The 17,695-nt window shown below is 40.7% G+C and overlaps 1 protein-coding gene across 1 annotated transcript in view; it reads right to left on the bottom strand.

Moving 5' to 3' along the window:
• LOC133422717 (glutamate receptor ionotropic, NMDA 2B-like) overlaps positions 1 to 17,695 on the bottom strand; it is a 153,962-nt gene that overhangs the window by 130,908 nt on the left and 5,359 nt on the right. The window contains exon 2 of the mRNA XM_061712766.1: positions 16,504 to 16,611. The gene's annotated coding sequence lies outside the window, so the exon portion shown is untranslated. The remainder of the gene's footprint in view (positions 1 to 16,503; positions 16,612 to 17,695) is intronic.

Raw genomic sequence — 17,695 nt, 5'->3', positions numbered from 1 at the left:
TAATTAAACTTTTTGTACCACTCTTCCCAATGAACCACAGACAATGTTTGGGACAACAACACACACAGAGCCACAAAATGAGGTTAACATCAGGGGTAGAGACTGAGGACCAGCCTGAAGTTGAGATCTACTATGAACCAAGGGCTAGTACAGCTGCTAAAACCCTGATTTGTGAAGAATCTTGAAGCGGTCATGTCCATCCTGCAGGGGTCGCAGCCCGGGTCAGTGGTTGCTTTATTTCCTTCAAGGAAAACTGTAACTAGCATTTAACTTGGGTGTGTGAATGTATGAGTGTGTGTGTCTGGGCAAGTAGGAAAAGAGAGTTAACAGACTCAGATAAATGGAAATAAGTTGGGAAGGAACAGAGGGCACGAGGCTCCAGCAAACCTAGGTGGCGTTATTGTGCAGCAGTTCAGGAGAAATTTGGCCACAGTGCACTGACCCCCATGCCAAAAACAGAGCTGTAATCACTTTAAATGTGTTTTATTGACAGCTTTTCACAGATTAGAGCCACAATAATCTGTCCTCCATCCATCTCATTCCAAGTTGTTATTTTTGGCACCAGGATCCTGCCTTTTTGGATTAGTAGGTGTGCACGTTTGGGTTTTTTTGTATATTGTATAGTACAACTGTATATTCTATGACACTTAATCGGAAAAGAAAATGTGCGCAGAATTAAACTAAACATGGTTTTCCTTTTTTTTCCTGCAGGTTTAATAGTTACGTGGAAAAAAAAGTATCAGGACAAGTCATGTAGTACTTACCAGGTATCAAAATTAGGAACAATGGGCTTAGATAAAAAACAAGACATGACATACTTACATCTTTTCATAAAAAATAAATGAATGAATGTAAAAAAAATAACATAAAAGAAACCAAAGCAATGCATGAAAAAGGAATTAGGAGAATCCAGATGCTGCTGATATGCACTAAGTAATTGATCATCTTCTTGGGAGTTAGTTCACCCCAAGGCCATACCTTACAATGCTCTGAGCAATAACAAAACCCTGAGAGCTACATCACAACATCTCAGACTCTACAGGCATCAGTTAGTATATTAAATATTAAAGTTCACAACAGTACAAAAACACTTTACAAGTATGGCTTGTTTTGGGGAGGTTTGCAAGAAGAAGGTTGCAATCATGGCAGCACAGTTACGGTTTGCAAACCTGTACCTGAACAAACCACAATGCTTCAAGAACAATGTGTTTTTGGACAAAGGGGACCAAATTAGATATGATTGGCTATAATTCAGCATGTTCGAATTGGGTCATGCAACAATGATTCAGGCACATCAGGAAATCTACTAGAGAATGGCAGAAAAAGATTGATGGCGGCGTTGTAAAAACTCAGTAAGAATCATCAGCCATGAAGGGACCGAACACCACATGACAGACACAAATACCATGCTAAAGCGGTTTATCCAAATGTGTCCAAAACATTAAGGCAGACACTGCTCACGACCCAAGACATGTCCAACATGTCCTGCACCGGTTCGTGTATCCCATTAAGTATAAATGCATGATTGTAACAGAATTCATTTTTAATTTATCGGTTACATTTTCTCTCTCCTGGTTTGTCGCAAACCTGCAGCAAAAACACAATTTGTGTCTGAAAGCAGAATGAACAAATTTCCTTCTAACATCAATGAACTGAAACAACGATGTAAAGCCCAGTTGGTCGAAATCCCTTCAGAATTATGCCACAGCATGATAATGCTATAGATTATGCAAATACTTGTATACAAAGACTGTAATAGTTATTAATTTTACTCTTCATTGCAGTTAGTTATTGCTGGTAAACTTTTGAATCATGGAGTTATTCAAACACTGCACTGTGGACTTGTAAGAATTGTACTACATCATGGGTTTCCATTTCACTGAAGTTGAATTTATTACATTTTAAGACGTGGCAAGGACCAACAGGTTGTTTTTTTTTCATATTTCCTCACATGTTGGAAAAGAAAGAAGGTGTGCCGTCTTTTCTCAACTCCTTTAATTGGCCAACTGAGCTTATAAATCCAGTAAAGTGTGATTTATCGATTAGATAGAAGGTCATGTTGAGTCAACGACTCATGATCTTTGACAGACCTCTCTAATTCATACCACCTCTGCTGATCCCACAGACAAGCTATCTCCTCAGCACCCCCCCTGGACTCAACATTGATGGATGACTTTTATTTTCAGCAATAGCTTCAGTTTCTATTTTTACATATTGTCAATTATTTTAAACCGTTCTTGTACAAGATTTGCTCAGATTGCTGTGGGAAGGCTGGGGATTCACCCTCTTAGGGGATTCAAACAGCTATTTCCTTTAGTTTTTAATAGGATTCCTACAAAGACGCACACACACAAACTGCCTTCATCTCCATCCTTTTTTTTTTGTAGGTTTTTCGGGGGTTTTTTTGCTGGGTTTTTTGCATAATCATCGGGATTTTCTTTCCAACCTAAAGCTGTCATGCCTGTCTCTCCTGCAGCTTTCTCAGCCCGTTGTACCAAGCACCTCTCTGTTGGAGGAAGATGATGAAACTCCCCCACGGGAATAATGACATCTAAAAGAGTCTCCAACGGATGTCCATTGGATTTAATGCCATCCAACGCTCTGAGAGTCTGAGAGAGACGTGCACCCCGGAGACTCCAGCAAAACACACAGACACAGGCAGACAGGCACCTTTGCCGGTTGGACAGTCGGCAGCCACTGAGATATGCAAAGACACAGTTACTCAGACTGGCCAGACATGTGGCGGGAATAGAAGCAGACAGAAACAAACACACTGCCACAGGTGAGCACCTAAAAGAGGTGGGTGGCATCGGAGTCAGTCAGTCTCCACAGAGCTGAGACATTATTCTTGATCGAAAAACTAGCATGACAGGATTTCTCCTGCAGACATGTTTAAATCACTTTGACGATGCTGGATAACCAGTACTCGAGTTGTAAAAGAAAATCAGGGGGGATGGTGGATTTTATCATATGGGGGCAGATAATTTGTGCTGATCACAAATAATATAATATATTAGAAATAATAGCACTGAACAAAACACCTGCAGAAATACTGCAGGAATGACATAGCAGCAGTTAAATGCAGCCTTCTGTAAGCTTTAAATATGCACTGGGCTTACATCAAATACATCAAAACACAAAAATAAAAAACAGGTTTCTGAACTTATCAATATGACTCTGTCCTTCACAGGATAAGTAAAATGGATCACTGCAAAAACTCAAAATCTCAACTAGAATACTTGTCCTATTTCTAGGTAAAATGTCTCATTTTAGTAAGAAAATCTCATTACACTTAAAACAAGACTCATCACTGGAAAAAACAACAATTTTCACCTGTTTCAAGTAGATTTTCACTTAAAATAAGTAGAAAAATCTGCCAGTGGAACAAGATTTTTTTGCTTGTAATGAGAAGATAAATCTTGTCCCATTGGCAGATTTTCCTACTTATTTCAATTGAAAATTTACTTGAAACAGGTGAAAATTCTCAAATAAGTTATTTTTCTGGTGTTATTTTTCCGGTGAAAACTCTCAATGTTGAAATAGCCGTAAAACCACATTCATTGATGAAATGACATAATGGATGGAAAGGGGGGATGGCAGTTTTACTGGGGGGATGATTTTGACCGTTTTTATTTCAGGGGGGATGCCATCCCCCTTCATCCCCCCTCAACTCCAGTACTGTGGATAACATGTTTTGTTTTTTTTGTTTTGTTTTGTTTTGTTTCTCAATTTATCATAAAATCAGTTTAAAAGGATATGTTTCTACATAAAACAGCCTTTTTTTGCTTGGTACCATCAACGGTAAGCTCAGAATGAGTGATCAGCTTCCCAGCTGACATTGATTTTGTGTTTCCAAAGAACACGTGAGGAGTGCAGACAACTACAACAGATGTTCTGGTTCTGGTTCAGCAAAGGCTGCGGCTCCGCTGTTGGACTGGTTGGTCCACTAATCACAAGGCTGGAGGTCTGTGTCATCACCACCGCACACCGTGCATCCTTGAACCCATAGCAGGTCCTGATCACGGGCGGCTATGCAGGGCAACTCTGTGGTTATTGGTGTGTGACACTTCGGGAATGGGTGGCTGTGAAACACATTGTAAAGCACCGAGGCGAGGATAACAAGGGCCAGATGTGATTCCTGCTAACTAACACCTCTGAATGCATTCGGGGGCAAAACTACCATAGGTAGTGGCAAGATTGACTGCATTTACATGCAGTCAATAACCCTTTTAAAACCCGAATATTGGCAATAACCCGAATTTGCACGGCCATGTAAACACCAATAACCCCTTTGAATAACCCGAATTTGCTCATATTCAGGTTTTTAAAAACCCGAATATGACCCCTGGGTTACTCCTTTTAAAACCCAAATATTCGATCATGTAAACGTAACGGAATATCCCCATCAAACGGAACATGAATTTGTTTTTTGCGCATGCTCCGTTCGCAAGGAATTCTGGTCTTTTGAGTCCAGGAAGTTCTTATAAACACGGAGAAACGCAAGACCAAAAGGAGACTAATCACTTCATAAATGTAATGAAGGATATGAACATTTTGGCATTTGTAGATGGTAGAAAGTACGGGGATAGCGAGATTTAAAAGAAGGTTAGCGAAAAGTTGCGCGAAACAGCAATTGTTTTGAATTTGGATACAGGAAGAAGCGGAAATGACGGGAATTGCGTCATCACGTTTTCCGTACGTCGCTGGTTTGATGGAGATATCCCGAATGATTAATTATCATGTATACAGGGATAACCCTGTTTTCTCACGCATGTTAACAGAATATTCCGAATGTGTCAGTAACCGGAATATTAGCAATAACCTGAATTTTGCATGTAAACGTAGTCACTGTAATAACCTCCTTGAATAAGCATAAACAGGTGGCATCAGAAGTATGTTGAACTACAGAAACGTTTGAATTAGCAAATAACATTCAGTGCTCCTTCACCCACTTATTATAGATGATAGAAATAAAGTTAAATGTCATCATTACACAGCATTAGCGCCTAAACTACTTAGCAGTTATCCCCACAGAGACTAAAATCATCAGGATTTTTTTTCTCTATTTGAATTTTATCTAAAATCCAGATACATAATGACAAACTGTACTTGAACTAACTTTTAAAATGGTACACTGAGGCAGCGACTGTTTATCTATAAATATTCATGGATGCAAAACCAAATGGTAGCAGTGACTAAGGGGCAGCATGTGTAAGATGATCTGATGCCATCTCAGGTCAAGACACCTTCCCGCGCCTGTTGCCTTGGCTACGCCGAGGACTCGGTTTTGCAGTGGCACAGGCAGCGGGGTGAATCGCTCCAGTACCTTCAATTAGCAACCCATTATCATTCATGAGTTTGTTTGTGCAAAGCTGTAAGATTGAATTCCTGTTAAACCTGTCTCCCTGCACTCGTTTGCTGATAAAACGCTTGGTGCTGCATTCCGTCTCGGTTGCAAACCATTGAACAGGTTTCTGCTCCAAATAGGCCCGTCGTCTCATCCCCTGTGTCCCCCAGACGATGTCAGTCGTACTTGGAAGACACACAAAGTTTATAAATGAGCAATAATGCCCCTCGAAGAGGACATGCTGTTAGGCTTCGACCTGGTGGTTGTCCTATGAGGAGCTTTTAAGACTAACTGTTTTGCATATAAATATATTCATAGACGGAGTGTTGTTTATTCCATTTGACATTCCCTCTGCCTCAGTCTTCATGAAGTCAGAAAAACAGGAGTCAAACCCCCATTTGCTTCTCATCTAGCATTACCAGGGCATAAAATGCAGCACACACTGCTTTATTTTATAGCATCATCAAACCCAATAACAGCATGTTTTACTAGCTGCAACACAATTAAAAGACTCAGAATAAGTGGTTACAAAAAAGAAAAAAAGGTTGACTGGCCTAGTAACACTCTTCATTGGTGTTTTTGTCCCCCTGGCTGTTTTGGGTGATATAATGGTGTTGACTGCAGTGGCGCCGGACTTCCATATCGAGTTATTATATTTATGCAACTACTAAGCTCCTCAACTATTTCACAATGCCATCAGCCTTCAGTTACTGAGCGCAGCCAAGGAATGAGGTGTACGTTCTCAATTTCTGGCGGAAAATTGAGTTGCAAGCAACAAGAGAGAAGCTGAGAAAGAGAAAGGGAGGAGTAAACAGAGTGAGACAGAGAGAGGAAGATAAAGGGGGGAAGAGATCAAGTGAGCCCCGTATATTTTATTCAGTGGCAGCGGAGTACAATTCATAATCAGGGCAGGCTGATTCACAGTTTTAATTAAAAAGTAGCCTTATAGCACCGATGGTAACGTCTTGATTTATGTAGCGGCGACTACAGGCTTCCATCCACCAGGAACAGCGAGTTCACCGTGGACGAGGACAAGTGCAGAGAAGGAGCTGAGGGGGAGCCAACGCTTATGAGGAGGGGATGAGTCTCATCTCTCACAGATAGGTGGTAGCTCTGTGGGCAGCTCTGTGTGAGTGTGATGCCGTGTGCATGTGCAGCTCTGTCTGGAGAGTGGAAGAGCTCCACTAATGCAGCATCACTGACAGATTTTATCTTTCACTTATTAGAGGTGACAAAGACTTTCTCAACATTAAAAAGAAACAACGTAGCTACCTTTTTGAACGCTTACATAAGACAAGGCAAGTTTATTTGTAGAGCACATTCCAGCAACAAGGAAATTCAAGGTGCTTTACAGAATGAAAACCTGAAAAATAAAGAGGGGGAAACATTATGTGTTTTTAACCTTGAATTAAAGGAGCTGGGGCACTGCCCAGTGTCACAGTCCTGTTCACGTAAGCAGCAGGAGATATTATTGATTAGTGACATGAGAGAAGCTTCTTACATGGTTGGCAAGGTGTATTAATTAAAGGTATAGTCTGTAATGTTGGAGAGCTAGCAAGATTTGAAAGTGGCACCTCCTCTAAGCCCCGCCCCCTCCTCTCCCTCCCGTCAGCGCTCCGTCCAAAGCCACGCCCCCACAAACTTTGGGGAATGCGCATTTGCAGGAGTCGAGTTTTCCAGGACATTTTGGACAGCACATTTTCAACAAAACTACCCCATGTCTCATTCACCTTTAAGCGAGGCCGGTTTTAGGGGGGGGCAGGGGTGAGCTGTGCCCACCCAAACGTGCATCCTGCCCACCCAATCAAAGTTATGGGGATCCTTTATTTTTTTATAATTTTATTTTTTTATAAATATAAAAGAATATCACAAAATATCTGTACCGTTTCTGATTGGGTGGGCACTGCGCATCATTTTTAGAAACAACAATGAACGGATACCACAAAAGTTGTGTCTCGGCGGAGGGACCCGAAGTCCCAGCAAAATGAGCAGAGAAGAGTTCAGAACAGCACACACTGAAGGCTGATTTATGGTTCCGCGTTACACCAACGCAGAATGGTGCGCGTCGCCACGTACCCTACGCCGTACCCTACGGCGTAGCCGTGGCTTCCGAGCCTGCAGGGCATCGCAGCGCACCGCCACCCGCACCGGCGCTCTCCACCCTCGCCGGGGTGGAGGTGCCTCCATCCCAGACCCCCAGTAGCGGACAACCTGCGCTGCAGAACCGCACTTTGGCTTTCTTTTTTTAGCCTTTTTAGCAGGGCGAGCCGTTAGATTTTCGATGAGTGCGCGCATGGGACAGAGGGGGGCGTGGGCGGGTTCTTTCCCCCCTGCCAATCCTCTGGTCCTCTGACCAATCCGTTTCATTCGGACCGCAAAAAACAGATTGGTCAGAGTTTTTACAGGATTAAAGCTGTCAGAGAGGTCGGATTTTTTTCTTTCCTTTTTCTGAACACATTATTCACTGGCTACTCTCAGGATGGAAGGACCATTTCACCCAGTATAACAATAAATGTTTTTGAATACGATCACAGACTATACCTTTAACTTTTACATTTAATATGGTGAAAGTACGCTACAATTAGAATAGCAAAGTTAAGTTCTTAACTTTGATAGGAATTAATGGGAATAAACTACACATTTGTAAAACTGCAGGTAGCAGAACTTGGGTAAATTTAGTTAGAAAAAAAGATCTCTCATCATAAACTTGGTTAAAACAATCTGATTTCATGCAAATTAACTTCAATTTCTACTTTTTGTGTTCCTCCATCATATACACAGAACATTTAAAGAATCCAGGACTATATTGCAGTAGGATTTGATTATATTACTGGGGTATATATAGTTGATTTATGGTATTTAAGTTGCATTTGGGCAGTAGGTCCAACTTGTATCTTGAAGGGCTAAAAGACACACACGAATGAGAAAATGATCAGCTCCCATCCACATGAATGTGATGCAGGCAGCTAAAATGTTAAAAAATAATGTTTTAAAATGATAGCAAAAGGTAATACAGCAGACAGGTAGGTCAGACGGATATTGGCTGGAGAATAAAAAGCCCTTTTTGAAAGCAGCCGACACCGCAAATTCAGACGGAGCTGATGAAATTTTCTTTAGTCAGACAGTAATGTTACATTTATGTCAGGCCCTCCATTTAAATCATCGCCATGATAGATTCCCTTGATACATGCAAATTTTAATTGAAACACTGTAAGGGAGGAATGAAGGATAAAATGATGCAGAGAGCGGAAAGTAAGAGAAAAATGGAGAGAAATGTGAGGAATAAGAAAAGATAAAGGGAGTGATATATATCAGTGGAAAGTAAGGACTCGAGACAGTGAATGATAACAATGTGTGTACATTGTGTATGTTTGTGTGTCTTGCAAGGTTTTTTCATCCTTTACTCCCGTTCCCATTCCTTCATCACTCTTGCTAATTAATATTTTTGCATCAGACTTACTCCCAATCTCAACCGAAACCAAAGTGAACGTGCAAACACACTCGAGCACACTTGCAAAAACTGCTGAAAAACACATAGAAAAGTACTGGCAATACCGCTGACCAACCTCACACATACACACAAGCTCATATAAGAAGCCCCATCAGGGATCCGTTTGTTTACAAGATGCACACTCTCAGTGTTAAGTGATGAACCTCTGTCTCTCAAAATTAACCAATCTAGCCAATCAAATCTATTTCCATTTCATTTTCATATCACCAGCCTCAGTTATGAGACCTTTAACCACATTAAAGAGGTTTAAAACAAAAACAGAGGCCTTTGTAAACCAAGCATGGGTCCTCCTAAACAAACAGGAAGAGCTTGAGGATCACAACAAGGTGTTGACCGTCCTCCAAATCCCCCCGAGGCCCCGGCCCTGATTCACTGAGGCTCCGCTCTATAACACACACACAACCCACAGGACCTGTCGCTGCCTGGAATCTCATGAATTTTATCAGCTCGTCACCATCAAGACAACTGCAGTGGAACATGGTGGTTTATGACTGTCCTATATTTGCAGTTGTGGGAGGGTTTTTGATTGAATAAGGCTCAACAATGGAAGCTCCTGAAGAGGTTACTATTCTGGTTTAGATTCAACAGTACAAGAACTAAATAGAATTTCCTCATTAAAAAAGGAGAAAAAGTGAAGACTTTCCTGGGCATTTTCAGTTTGATTTACAATCTGCTGAGGTAGTAGAGCTCAAGGAAGATATATTATGAAAAACAAAAAAAAAGTGTAAAATAATAACTGACATCACAGACTCCAACTTTAGTAACTCCATCTGCATGACAGATCTGAAAAAGGTTCAGTCCTCAGAAATGAGACTCATATCAGACTCATATCAGACTCATATCCGGCACTTTAAAAACCTCATATTGTACATTTCTGTTTATACATTTTATCTCTTATATATTTGCTTTTATATTTGTATTGTATTGCACCAATCACCACAACAAATTCCTTGTGTGTCCTTAACAAACTTGGCAATAAACCCTTTTCTGATTCTGATTCTGATTCTGATGAGAGGTGGAGTAGCGTTGAGCGGCTGACTCCGCCCCCTCAAACTGGCCGCTATTAATGGCTAATAAAATGTGCCCCTGTACAGTATCTCTGTGATATTTTTGATCAAAGCATGTCACAGACCTCAGAAGGTTATGTTAGATGTTATACGGTGATCTGATCGATGGGTCGTGTAAACACTTGCAGTGTATTTTATTTAAGTGCTTAGCCATTTAGTTGAAATAAAAACGTAATATTAATCATTCCCTGGTCTCTACATGAGACATGAACAGCCAATCAAAAGTCTTTTTGAAAACACACACCGAGTAAACACAGAACATATTGACGAAGGCTAAGAGCAACAGAGAGGAGTCTAATGTCAGCCTGAGGCTTTTCCTGTTTCATAATAGGTATCAGACACCTGGGCAACAGCTACAGATAATACCAGAGGACTATGTTGTCGTGACAGATATTTTAATTCTGTTCAGTCTGGACAGAAAATGTGTTATCCATGTGTCAAAAAAGAGCTTGCCCTTTAGCAGCTGAGGAGTGAATATTTACTCTTTTTGGACACTGGTGGAAATGTGGCTCTTTGAGCCTCCATTAGCACAGGATGTTGTGTAACATAGAGAAGACACTTCATAATGGTTAGTGTATTGCTAGCATGTTCTGCATCTTTCTCCAATATTTATTGCTATTTTTGGTCATTTTTCTGTTGAAGGTATGTGTACGTGTGTGCATGTACTGCACATTAAGTCTTATAAAGATTAATAGATACTTTGTGGGGAGACTTGGGGCAGAAATATCTTGTGTTAAGTGCTCGGCTGTCTGTGATATTGATGTCCTATAAACCAACAAGCCTGAGACATGCGCTCATTAATTAATTTTCTATACTTGCTTCAGTCCCACATGGATCATGGGGGCAAATTCTGTTGGTTTTTTGTTGTATTTCTTTCCATTGAAGCCTTTTATTGGGTGTCTGAACTCAAAGACTTTAACATCACACAACACTGCCACTTAGTTTGGGGTCTCCTATGCCGGAAAACACGTTACTGAGAGACTTTTTTTTTTTCTTTGTTTGATATTTAATAAAAATGTCTCCCTTTTATGGAGTATCCGATTTATTCAGCAGTCCAAGGTGCATACGATATATACAAGTCTGTCTTGGGTTAACTATGTTTGTTACCTTTTTGCAAACTCACATACATGCACACGCACACATACGAAACACACACATATCAGGGTCTAGCTGCATAAGCATGTTATGATTATCTCATCATTTTGTGGTGGCACAGTCCTGGGCCAAGGTTTAATTTAATTCCCAGTCCACCTCTAGCGCTGCTTTTATTTACACCCTACCCTCACCAACAAATCAACATGCCTAGACACACACACGCACGCACACACGTACATACACTACAAAACGGATTCAACACTCCAACCCATCATTTTTCTCAGTGTGCACTCTCGTTTTTCCTAATTCCCAACAACAGTCCATCTCAGCTCATGATAAATAATGATATTATCCTTTATCAACTGTATTCACAACAAAAATAGAACCAAGTTGTTATCCTGAAGATGAATCCTACCGTGACACGAATGTCTTTTCATTTCAAAACAGCTGGTGACACAGACCACTCTGACACATCTGTGATTTAAAAGGGATGTTTTAACTGGCAGGTGGCCCTGTTTCCAAAAGCACAAGTTAGCAATATCCATTATTCTCACAGAAAATATATAATTATATTGTTTCCCTTTTCCTAAAACAATATTGTCTGCAATGAAATTTTCTGCACACATCCGAAGTTTATGTTTTTAGCATAAACTATAAACGTCCTCGTAAAATTCAGAGGAGCTTCGTAAGTAAATCTCAGAAGACGGTTTAGCTGTCCAGCCTATAACCCACTGCAGGTCACTCTGAGCTCTCTCATAGCATCATTTTCTGGCAGAGAAGGTAAATGGTTTCAATAAAAAAAAATTTAAAAAAAAAAGGCTCTATAAACCTGCTGTGCAATACTTGCCCGGTGCTAAACAGATTACAGACACAGTTAGAGATGATCTGATGAAGGTGGAGGAACATTTAGCAGCAAAAGAGCCAAGTATTTCTCCGAGAACTGACTAGAAACCAAAGCAGAGCTGGACTGGATGTTGGACGTTATCAGGTAAGTAGAAACAGAACTCCAAAATGATAATGCCTCTCTGAACCAAATGAGTAAATAATTTGTTTATTTGTGCTAAATACGATAATAAGAGCCACCAAATATTTTCTGAATGGAGAAAAATCTAGACATGACAGATTCACATGCATGGCCAAATCAGGCCGAAAACACAAAGAACAAAGAAACTTTGATGACGGCAAGGACTGTCCCTAACACATAACTAACATTTTAAGGAATAAACAACTGAGTTGGAAAAGTACGGCGAAACTGTTCTAACTTTTTGAGGACAAATTTAAAGCTTTTCCCAGCGTTTTTCTTCTTGATAAGATGAGTTTCCTGTTATCAATGGGTTGTGAAAGTCAGCTCAGTCTCAGAAATCAATGTGAGATCCAAACAGGAACAATCGACTGAACAGGCACAAGAAGGTAAACGGCTGCATTGTACGCAGCTGGATTCAGTTTAATCAGTCAGACTTTGACAAACCTATTATACTTCCATTCCTTAGAACAGCTCATAATATCTTTGCCCTCTGCTTTTGTCTATATTCATTTCTGGAAGTAGATGTGCAGCACCTTCCTGTCCCACACTGCGCCTTCACGTGTGTCTCTCTCCGCCGCCCGCTGCCTCATATCACAGGTTTTGACAGTTTGCGGATGAGTTCCCTTGGGGAGGCGTTAGCTCCCTATTGGGAGTTCTTCTGCTGAAATCCTCGCTGGTATTTTTCCTTAACGCAATTAATAACTTTTAACATTATTTAGCAGCAAAGAGTCACAAAAGCAAAAGGCCATGGGATGATTGGAGACAGACTGAAAGCCTCAGGTGGGGGTGGCTCCTGCTGTGGCGAGGCCACCGGAGCAAGGTGAGCATTAGCCTTGACATCTCAACTGAAGCAGGGCAGAGGGATGTTGCCTGACAATGTTCTACCTGCAGGAGAGTGCATTCAGGGTTGGTTGAGGGTCACTGGCCAAGCTTGACCATTTCATCTTTGCAACACTGCAGAGACTCTGAAAGGTTTCTTCTGTGTGACCGGCTCTGCTAAAGATACACGTTCATGTCGTCTCACTGCGAGAGGGCACAGCTATCTCCCGTACAACATTGTTTCAGAGGGGGGCATCTTTTTTTTTAATACACTGATTTATTGTCTGACAAAGCTTCCATAATGGGATAGAAAAAACATAGCTTAATGGAACTTAAGCAAAGAAAAAGAAGATGCGTAAACATAATTAATTAGTTGCAGCTGCTATACACTAACATCCTAATTAAATCTCTTACCATAACATTAATCATATACGTTCTAGGACATTTGAGTCATTCTTGCAAAGTATTCTGGATTTACAGAGTTATCCTGATATCAAGGATTAAAATAATCAAATATATTTTCCTCTGAGCTTCTGTTGTTTAAGAAGAACTTAACCTTGGAAGCATGTACCGAGCTCTGCCAAGTAACAGCATGCAAATGAAGAAATGTGCTTGGTTTATCAGCCAGCTGCTATCATCCCCTCAGTCAACTCCACAGCCAGACACACAACACTCTGCACCCCAGTGTTTTCTGTTGATCGTGGCTGCATAAAGATGTTGACCTGTGGCATTCACACAGCACAACAAACCCGTCACTGGATTCACCGATGCAAAAACAGCACATCACTCAGTCAAGAACTGGGCAAACACGTCCATGTACATAATATCAAACAGATAGTTGCATAGAGGAAGAGAAAATCAGATAAAATTAGATGAAAGAGACACTTGAATTGCAAAAACAATAGATTAAATAAGTTTCTCTGGACTATCACGTTGATATAGCCTGCAATTTCGCTACTGGAGTTTTCTCATTTTAAGCGTCCTGGAGTTTCAAGCCTCGGAATTACAATGACGAAAATAAACCAGAAAAAAAGCAAAGCTTCAAGATTCTGATTCAAACAACACATTAACCACAAATAATAAAAGAAAAATCAACTGTTCCTGGTTCAATTCATGTAATCGGTAATCGAGCATTCATTTCAACAGTGCATCTATCCTAAAACTGGGACAGCAACGTTGACAGCACCTGAAGCCTCCTCGCAGCAGCATCTGAGGACGTGCCAGAAAATAACAGATGTCACCAAAGCAAATGTTGGAAGTGCAGCGCTCGGCTAATGATTGGATCTGCAGGCCGTTTTCCAGGTGACTTATGTTACTGCTCAACTGCTGGGGGCAAGGATGAGAGAAACCATTGATCTGCTGCTTTTCAACCCAATCGATTCCACCGCAAAGTTCTATAGCAATGTATGTTTAGGACAAGCTAAAGTACTGTATGTGGGCTCCTTATTCAGTTGGAATGTGTTTCTAATTAACAACAAATGATGTCACTCTGAAATACACACTTATATCAGCAAAATCTTTTTAAATCATAAAATGATTGACTCCGAACATAAAGAACGTGGTTATTGTTGATTACATAAGAGGAATATGCTCGTCTGAGTTTGCCGCGCCGGAAAGTTTCATCACACAGGAGTTTTAAATGAAATCGATGAGATATGCCCACACGCGGCTGTACCACTTTGCACTTGTTGGCAAAAGCAAACAGACAGCAGCCGAGCATCAGTCAGTCAGGTCAGTCTGCTTGAGGAAACACACAGCTGCACCCGTTCTGCCATTAACCCAGCGTCCCCAGGAAAAACGACCCAAACCGTCTCTCGTTTCCTATTCTCTTTGATTCTTTCTCTATTTCTTTTTCCTAATCCAAAGCCTCCTAACTTCCAAGTTCCTGAAATCTAGACACAATAATCTGCCTGCCCTTAAATAAGTAAGTCATAAGAGTGCTATCAATAACAATTATTGCCTAAGATATGGGCCAGTTCACCAAATGAGTATGACAGCAGACTATTGGGAAAGCTAAAGGAGGTGCTTATTCATCTCACTGTTGCACTTCCATACATAAACGTGCCACTATAAGTGCATTATTTGCATCAGCAGAGTTTAGGAGGGTGAGGTTGGAAAAAAAATGCTGTTATATTTCACACATCAAAGACTGTGGCCTCAGTATATTCCTCACTTTTATTGGTTGTGACTGATGACATGGGCTCCCATGTGTTTGAATAAAAGTCTGTTGATAACTGGATTTGAGAGAAAAATGATTGAAAAGCCACACTGCAGTTAATTAACAGCACTGAGCTGTGTTGATATAATGAGGGGCCAGAATCCCATTTAGCTCAGGTACACAAGGGTTGAGTATAAAGCTTTTTAAAAACTCATGAGACATTATTATTCTAATATGACCTCCTTTAAACTATTATTCCAGCCTGTGTTTCCTCTAAACCTTTTATCTAAAAGCAGGGCGCTTGCTGGACTTTAATAGCTGGCCTAATAGCCTAATAATCCGTGACTATTATTTAAAAAGAAAAAAAAAAGTATTCTGTTTTTTCCAGAAAACCGCAGGATGGTGTGGTAAATGAGATTTCCCAGCGCCGCTACTTCATCTATATGTTAATGTTTTCTGACGTAGGGCAATAGTAGTGGATCTGCAGCGTCAGCACCAGCTGAAGCTGCTGTGCAACTTTCAGCTAACAACGGAGCGTCTGAAGCTGAGCCACTTCGTTACAAAGCCGCACTGTCGCTCTAATGCTGGCTGAGGCAGCTGGTTCGAGTAATAGGAGAAACTGCGCGCCCACACACTGAGCGCATAGTCCATTACCCCCACTCTCAACATGCACTGTTGCCCTTCTCCTCAAAGAAGCGAGGAATTTTGTTTCTCACACTTGCACCTTTCCTTCATGTCTATTAAACGTCCTGACTGAATAATAGTGCACGAGATGAGAGAAGGAGGGAAAAAATGGAGGAAGAAGAAGAAGAAGAAAAAACAAAGGTGCAGAGAAGAAGTCTGCACACAGCTGGCAGGTGGAGTTTAAGAACAGTGTGCTTTTGAAGGATTCAGGACAGGAATGTATGACAAAACTATGAGACATATTGAAATGATAACGTACTGTGCAAAGTAGGAATCATGTCATCTTTTATCTTTTAACACCTAGTGTTCCTCTCTCCATACACATACAGAAATATGAATACGGCTAAAAAGAATTCACTTCTAAAGCATCACACATTTAATTCACAACAATCATATTCAAAGAATGCTTTAATTTTCTGATCAATGCCTTTAGAGCAATGCAAATAGGGACACTACACTGCAAAACTATGTCAAATTTCTTTTTAAAAAAAGTCTTGTTTGAGGAAATTTAGAAGACTATTTTAGGCAACTTTTGTAATTTTGAGAATTCCAGTCAAGGGGATTTCTCTTCCCCCATTGGCAAAGACATTTTTGCTTGAAATAAGAAAATTTTGACTATATTTATGGAATAGTGGGCTTATTTGTACAGGGGCTGTTTTTGCCAGGCTGTTTTTCCTGCAGCTTTGGAATTAGATGCCAAAGGCTTTTGTAATTTTTGAAACATCCATGAAAATGTGCAGCAGGGATGCGAGAGCTCAGGGTGCAAGGAGGTCCCATCATGCATCGCTGTTGTCTTACCTTGCGTTTTGCCAGCCAAAGTTTTATCCCAGCTTCTCAGAAGTAGCATGGTGGTGCGGCCTGGGACTCCTCTCTCCCTCTCATAGCCTCAGACTGAGGGAGGCTTAACTGGAATTGACATGAAAGAAAAGACAACGTGATTATTGACTGTGAATCAGATACTGGTCTTTAGAGATCAAATCAGATTTTACGGTTCTGGGTTTGTTTTACTAACAGTGAGTGGAATGTAAACCATGTAGCATGTTGTTATGACATTAAATCTAACTTGCCAGATGGAATGAATATCTCACATCAAGAATTTCTTTCAAGAAATGGAGCACTGACAAATTACAATAAATATCTTTGCTAGAAATAATATAAAACATTGAAAAAAGGCACAACTTTTAGGAAAGCAAAACAAGCAAGAAAAACCTCCCCAAGACTAAACTATGCATTCATGCGTCGTGGATTTCAGAAATAGTCACTTGGAGTGATAACGCCTGTCAACATTTCTAGCATTGAGAGATGAGTTTAATTAACTCAGAAACAGAGAATGAAGAAATCACCAGAACAACTAACACTTCATCATCTTCAGGTGTCACTCTACCAGAGAGTTTGTTTGCTTTAACCAGCTGTGCTTTATCAAATACATGTGTTTTAGTCCTCATGATGAATTGAATTACACCTCATTATATGTGGGGTTCAGCCAAGCACATGGAAAGGTCCGTGAAGTGAAGGCTGCGATTAAGAATGAATATTGCAATTAAATGCAGCATCACTTGGCTGAAGTTCACATCTCTAAAATCAGCATCCCTTCAGTGTTGATCATAAATGAGGAGCACGCATGAAGAACTCACAGCGGTTTTAGGTAAAATCCTCAACGGGTCAAGAGGGCAATGCCGCACTTTCAAGGTAATTGTACTCCACGGGAGCAGCTTCACTTCTGTTCCTCTGAAAAGATGCTTGGAGTAGTTTGTTTTTCTGACGCCTGCCAGTCTGTTATTGCAAAGGGAACAGGGAGGACAGAGGGTTAGAGGCAGGTCGCAGACAGTTAGACTCTAATAAAGCTAAGCTGTGCTTTGGCACAGTGTGCAATCTCTGACCTGCTCCGCTTGGAATTAATAAAGCCAGTTAAACAGAGCAGTTGGAAATGTGCAAGTAATTTTATGTTTAGTTAAATAAGGCTCTCTGCGTCACCGTTAAACAATCCAAA

This window comes from Cololabis saira, chromosome 21, assembly GCF_033807715.1.
Source record: "Cololabis saira isolate AMF1-May2022 chromosome 21, fColSai1.1, whole genome shotgun sequence".
In the NCBI taxonomy this organism is placed as follows: domain Eukaryota; kingdom Metazoa; phylum Chordata; class Actinopteri; order Beloniformes; family Belonidae; genus Cololabis; species Cololabis saira.
Note: the sequence above shows the minus strand (reverse complement) of the source record. Positions and strands in the feature narration are given on the sequence as shown.